The sequence below is a fragment of the Octodon degus genome, unplaced genomic scaffold, assembly GCF_000260255.1.
Source record: "Octodon degus isolate 3935 unplaced genomic scaffold, OctDeg1.0 scaffold00033, whole genome shotgun sequence".
In the NCBI taxonomy this organism is placed as follows: domain Eukaryota; kingdom Metazoa; phylum Chordata; class Mammalia; order Rodentia; family Octodontidae; genus Octodon; species Octodon degus.
The window spans coordinates 8,613,249-8,619,603 of record NW_004524609.1 but is presented as its reverse complement, the minus strand read 5'-3'; positions in this window follow the sequence as shown (position 1 = coordinate 8,619,603).

Below are 6,355 nucleotides of genomic sequence, written 5' to 3'. Positions count from 1 at the left end.
TATATATATACACTTTGGTCACTTCATATATATATATATATGAAGTGACCAAAGTGTGTGGTATGAATGTTTAAAATTTAAAAGATTTTTTACGGTAAAGACAGATTACCATTAATCCCCCCACTACTCCACCTCACCCCAACACGCCTAGTCCATCATTCCTACCGCTTCCTGGAAGTCCTCTTGCATGACTGTCTTTATGAGGTAAGATTCAAAATATACCAACACTGCCTCTGCTGAGTACCATCCGGGGAAGAGGCAGGCTTATAAGAAAAATAATGACCTGTCCTTCTCCACCTTATTCACAAAGTGTGGCACCGTGTGACTTTGATTCTTCCCCCAAATCAAAATGACCTTGAAAGGTGACTAATTCAGGACATCAGGGCATCCGCAACAGTGCAATTAAAGACTCTCGTGGAAGAGGACTTCTAGAACTGCTGCAGAGAGTGACAGAGTAGAGCTGAAGTATTTCCAGGGAGATTCATGGCGAAGTGTCTTTCACTGTCTTAACCATTTTTTAAACTGTAAATTTACTATATTGTAAACCATATTTCATAACACACACACATGCATGAATGTATATGTATATACATGTGTAATTTTTCTCATAAAACAACTTACTCACCTACCATTCCCAGAGACCACACTCTCCAGCTGCAGAAAATCTGTAGGAACCCGAGTTTTGCACAAACCCAAATAAATGGTCATGCTCTAAAAGTAGGGTTCAAGTTACATATAAATTTGGGCATTCATTGTAATATACCTAATTGACTTCATAGTTAATGACTTACTGGCTTATGTATAATATGGGGTGACTGAGAAAGAACTGCATATTGACCACACAGAACCTTGAGTACCTCACTGTACAACTTCATTAAAGATATCTCTGAAACCTCATGCTTGAAATCTTGTATGACTGCCATTTCAATTGTCAAAAGCAATATTCCATGAAGAGATCAGAGGTGACAGAGGCATGCCCTAGTGACATAACAGATGTGTCTGAATGTTCATTGAATTATTCAATGCCTGGGTAACTGTTTTGGGGGGCTTTTTGTTTGTTTGTTTGTTTCCTGTACTGGGGATTGAACTCAGGACCCTGCGCTTGCCAGGCAAGCACTTATTCTACTGAGCTATCTCGCTGGCCCTGGGTAACTGTTGTACAACATAAAGTTATCAAACTGTAGCCCATCCTCCAGATCTAGCCTGCTGGTTGTTGTAAATAAAGTTTTACTGGAACACAGCTATGTCCACTCTCTTAAGGATCGTCTGCAGCTGTTGTACTATAAAAAGAAGTCAATACAGTTGAATATTTGGAACTCAGAGTATTTGCCTTCCAGTAAGCGTTTCATACAGTTCTAAAGGTATTCATTTCTCACGGATTTATACTGTACTTAGATGTTTCTACTGCTAGCTCCACAACTGAACTGTAAAATCCCCTGGCTTACTCTTACATACTCTAGAGACCCTATGAAGACCAGCAGACAGTCTACAGCAAGTGTGTTCCAAATATTTCTGATACAATGATCGAGTTTTATCATAAGAAAATAAATCTTGTATACATAAGAAAAGAATGTTTCATAGTTCTCCTTGACTATATCTGACTTTCCACCTACCTTATTTTTCTGCCTTGCTCGGGATGATGAAATCCTATATGTTTATATGTTTACATACATACTCCATGTATGTAGGAATGAATTAGGAAGCTTAAAGTATAAAACTCAGTGTGTGAAACAAAGAAACTACCTCACATACTTGTTTTTTATCTCAGGGACAAAAAGGAAGAGGGCTCATAAACTGAAAAGAGCACCTCAATGTATTATATTTTATTTTTTAAATGTAATAAGACTTTGATTAAGTCTTATAGTTGTGATAGCTACAGCATGGGTTATGAGTATAAAGTATGATTTCTGGCATGAGAAGCTTAATGTCTTGTGAAAAATATTAATCACATTTCTGTAATATTTTACAGTTTGTAGGTTCCTTCCAATATACCAAATCATTTATCCCTAGAGTGACACCGAGAAATGGATTTTTGCAACTTCACGGCTTATCATCATCACTTTGTGTAATTGCTATCCTTTTATAAGGCTGTTTACACCTTATTTACAAGTGTAAATATATGTATTCTGATTCTTTATAGCATTCTTTAAATTACCCAGCCCAGTCTTTTTTTTTTTTTTTTTTTTTTTTTTTAATGTGTGTGTGTGTGTGGCCAGCTCAGCCCACCAGGGGGCGGGGCTGGCTGGCATGTGGTGCTGGGGGATTGAACCGCGGTCCCTGTGCTTTGCTAAGCTTGTTCTAAGTAGGTGCTTTAGACCACTGAGCCATCTCACCATCCCCTCCAGCCCAGTCTTGAGCAAGGTAACTTTATAAAAACATCCTACAAACTCACATTTTTAGGCTGAGAGAAATCCGGTAGTATTTTGCCTCCTTTTTGGTTAGTTACCAAGAGGACAAACTCAGCTCATGACTAATAAAGTCCACAATAAGTCTTGCATATCTCCCTTACACTCTGTACCTTGGCCAATACACTGGGACAATTCAATAAATGCTGTACCCTTTGAGGATGAGTTCGAAACACTGATACAGGACATTGTGCAGCGCCCTTCGAACCTCCTTGATCTGTTTACATTGATATTAATAGATGGTTCTGGGCTTCATTCACAGGCCTGAGCACTTCAGGTCATACTGACCTGCTGCACTTGAAAAAAAAACCTATTAAATATTTTGGAAAGATTTTTAGATAGCTAATATATGCAAGTTAGGAAAAAAGTTGAGAAGTCCATTAATTAAGTATAGGTACACAGAAACAATTAATCAGCACAGCAAATAGACATGTTTTTAAATTGTTCCATTTAGAATCAGTGTTCAAAGAGAGTGCTTCATAATTAACAGCACATGGCACATAAGTAGAGAATGGGGTAATCGTGGCTTTCTCCTTTGTTCTCTGTCAAGATTAATGAATCCATAATTTTACTCCTAGATCACATTTTAAACACGGTAGATGCTATATATTTTCATTATGTATCACATAACTGAATAGCTTTTTATAATTGCTGTGCTATTTTATAGTATTACAGAGTAACTATTTGAAAATATAATCAATATCTGATGGCATTTTGTAGATTGGTCTTCCTACCACCTCAAGTTAAAAATGACCTCTTTAGGATGCAAGAGCATGAGCTACATATTACACATCTTTATCCTGCAGGTTAACACTTCAGAGACACTAGATTGCGCTCTACTGCCCCTGGAATTCTTTGTCTATCTGTTCCAGAGCTCCTTTCTTGGACCTTGTAGACATTTAGATGAAAACAGAAGAAAACTTACCAACCTTGATCCTTGGTTAGAGACTGACATTGAGTTTCTGTTTTATAACTCATGTATCCCGTTGTTTCTTACACTGAATTTTTAAAACCCAAGTAAATATCAAACTGCATTTATTAAACATCTTTGGACATGTTGCCAAATCGGATACCACTGTATATAAAGAAACGGTGTAATGTGGCAACACCATCTGGCACTGTGAATAATTTTTCAAATGCGTGTGAAATTTTCAAAGACAAATGTAAGAAATGCTATATTTTTAAACTTATTTTCATGAGATCTACTTAAAACTTGTTATACAAGTTTTTGGTAAATATTTGGATAGTTTTTTTTGGCCGGCTCAGCCCACCCTGACAGTGGGGCTGGCATGGCATGCGGTGCCAGGGATCGAACTGCAGTCCCCTGCGCCTGCCTAAGCTTGCCTACGCAGGTGCTTTAGACCACTGAGCTATCTCATCAGCCCTGGATCATTTTTTAATACCCAGACGGTTCTTTATGAAAAAAATACAACTCGCTTTATCTTTCAATCGTAGTTTTTCATATAGAAGCTTCTGAGAGTAGTTATTTAAAACATGTGAGAAACCTTAAAGGATTTATGAATGCTATAATATTAATTTTAACTCCATCCTAATGAGGTAGGAAACCCCTCAGCATGAAGCTAAGGAAAGTGAAATATGTCCAAAACATGATTGATCCTTATACAATCTAGAAAGGAACCTGCTAATTTGGGGATCCAGTGTTATGACATTAAAACTTCAGAAGGTAGTTTGGTGTTGAATACTAAATATGCATACACTATGACAGCTAACTACTTACTCAGATAGGTTAAAGAATAATTAGAACTTGAAAGCAAATTATCACCGCCAAGGTAGAGTGTTACTCTCTTTATTCCTTTAGCTATTGATCCCCATTAATTTTTTCATCAAATTGATTCAGATTTTTATTTGCAAGGCTGAAGTCACTGCTCTAGTTTGCAGACTGACAATTTTATTATCATAATTTTAAGTAACTTAATCTTATAACAATGTTCAGCTAGAGGCAATCTCAAGATGAAACTAAAAGTTCATTATGATCTGTTCTTTGATATACTTTAAGTATCAGAAAATGAAGACTTTCAAAATATGATTAAAAGATTAAACTATTTGCATATTGCCAGTGTATTAATAAGCTTCTTAACCCAGACACATAAAAGCCTGTGTTCTACAAAGCGTGTTCAGATCTGTCACATTCAAGTGCTTCTGCAGCCAATAACTATGGACTGTCTTTGGAGAGTAGCACTCTTCTACCTAGTATGTTTCATGTGTCATGTTTCAAACTCAATTTGGTAAGGAATCAACAGATGCTGCTTACAGATTAGTCAAAGGAAACCTGCAGAAATTTTTTTACTTGCTTTTAATGTGGGAGGGAATTTAAGTGTATCAACGTGTAACTGAAGCACGGGTCCTGGAGCCAGGCTCCTGGTGTTGGACTCCCACCTCCTTAATTCCTATTTCTGTGACCTCAAGCCATGCAAATCGCTTTTCTATGCCTCAATTGCTTCACCTATGATAAGGCTATAATAATATTCTCTATTTTGAAAGGGGTTAAGAAGATTGAATGAATTAATACCCCCAAATATTAAGAAGAATAGCTGGGACCCTTGTGCACTATCAGTTACGGAGGGATTTGATAGCTATTACTGGTATGAAGTTTATGGGCTCCGATTCTTTTCCTGAGGATGAAGATACAATTTTTGATACTGAAGAAAATTTAAATTTAATAATGCGTGTCCTATCAAGTAATGTCAAAGAAAGCTCTTTCATAGGCCAGAAATAGTTTTTAAAACTCTGAAAATAGTGGAATGCTACCACCGACATGAGAAAATATGACTAGAAAAGCTTAATGAATAGAGAATATTCTCCTTAGCGAAAGGAGATTTAATTGCAGCAAATCAAAACGCCGTGGGGTGCTGGTAAGAGGAAATGGGGACCATCTGGAGAAAGCAATTCCAGTCCACAGTGTGGAATAGATTTAAAGAACAACGGAAGAGCTAGGGAATGAGTAACAGGCCTTTGGCCATGGAATGTCAGAAATGAACACAGTGGACTGCAGGGGGTGCTGTGGTGGTTAATGAGAGGTGGAAAGAGGAGCCTCGCTTCCAGCATCAGTGTTCTCTCGGCCTTTTGGCTAAGATCAAGTGTGTTCACGGTGTGCTGGGTTCCTTTACTCAAAAAAATCATACTGACAACGTTATTTTGATTCTTTCCAGTCATCTGAGCGCCTTAGAGCCTGTTATTCTACATTCTGCCGTTTTATTGATGCATGTCTCAAATTCATTCTCCTTATATTCCCATTTTTTTCTTGCAGCTATTATGAGTGGTTGCTGCCCTCCTAATTAATTAGCCCCATTTTTAAAGATTTGCATTAGGCATATTTTGAAAGGACCAAAATAGATTTTCTCCAGTTTCTTAGTGACCTGATGGATAAATATTAGACTGAGTGTTTTATTATTATTTAAAGTGGAGAAACGCTTATTCATGATTGAATCTATGGAGTCGCTGTTTCAAGTCGTTGTTTTCTATCTCTCCAAAATGATCCACGTGGACTTCTTTAGAATTAGGCAGGGAAAAGGAAAAGAGAAATCTGATCATTTTCATTAGCTGAAATATTTTATTTTCATCATAATGAGTTTTAAAACGTGCATAGGAAATAAGTATCTCCTTTTATCTAAACATAGATGTGAAAAATCATTGTATAAAAATCTACAAGATTACAAAAAGGAAAGGTAGAAGCACAGTGAAATCTTTAATCTGTTCAAAAAATTAAAAGGCTCATCCCCTAGGTAGCAAGCTCTGTTGCTCCTCCCATAATATTGTTATTATTTTCTCTATTCATTCTTGGTTCTATACCTAAATGTTTGACTTGGCTAAAGACATACATATTTAACCTTTTAACTTTAATTATTCAAGATGAATTATGTTAGGAATTAGTCAGCAATGCTAGTTCTGAATAGATGATAACTGAAAAAAGGTACAGCATTTTATCATAT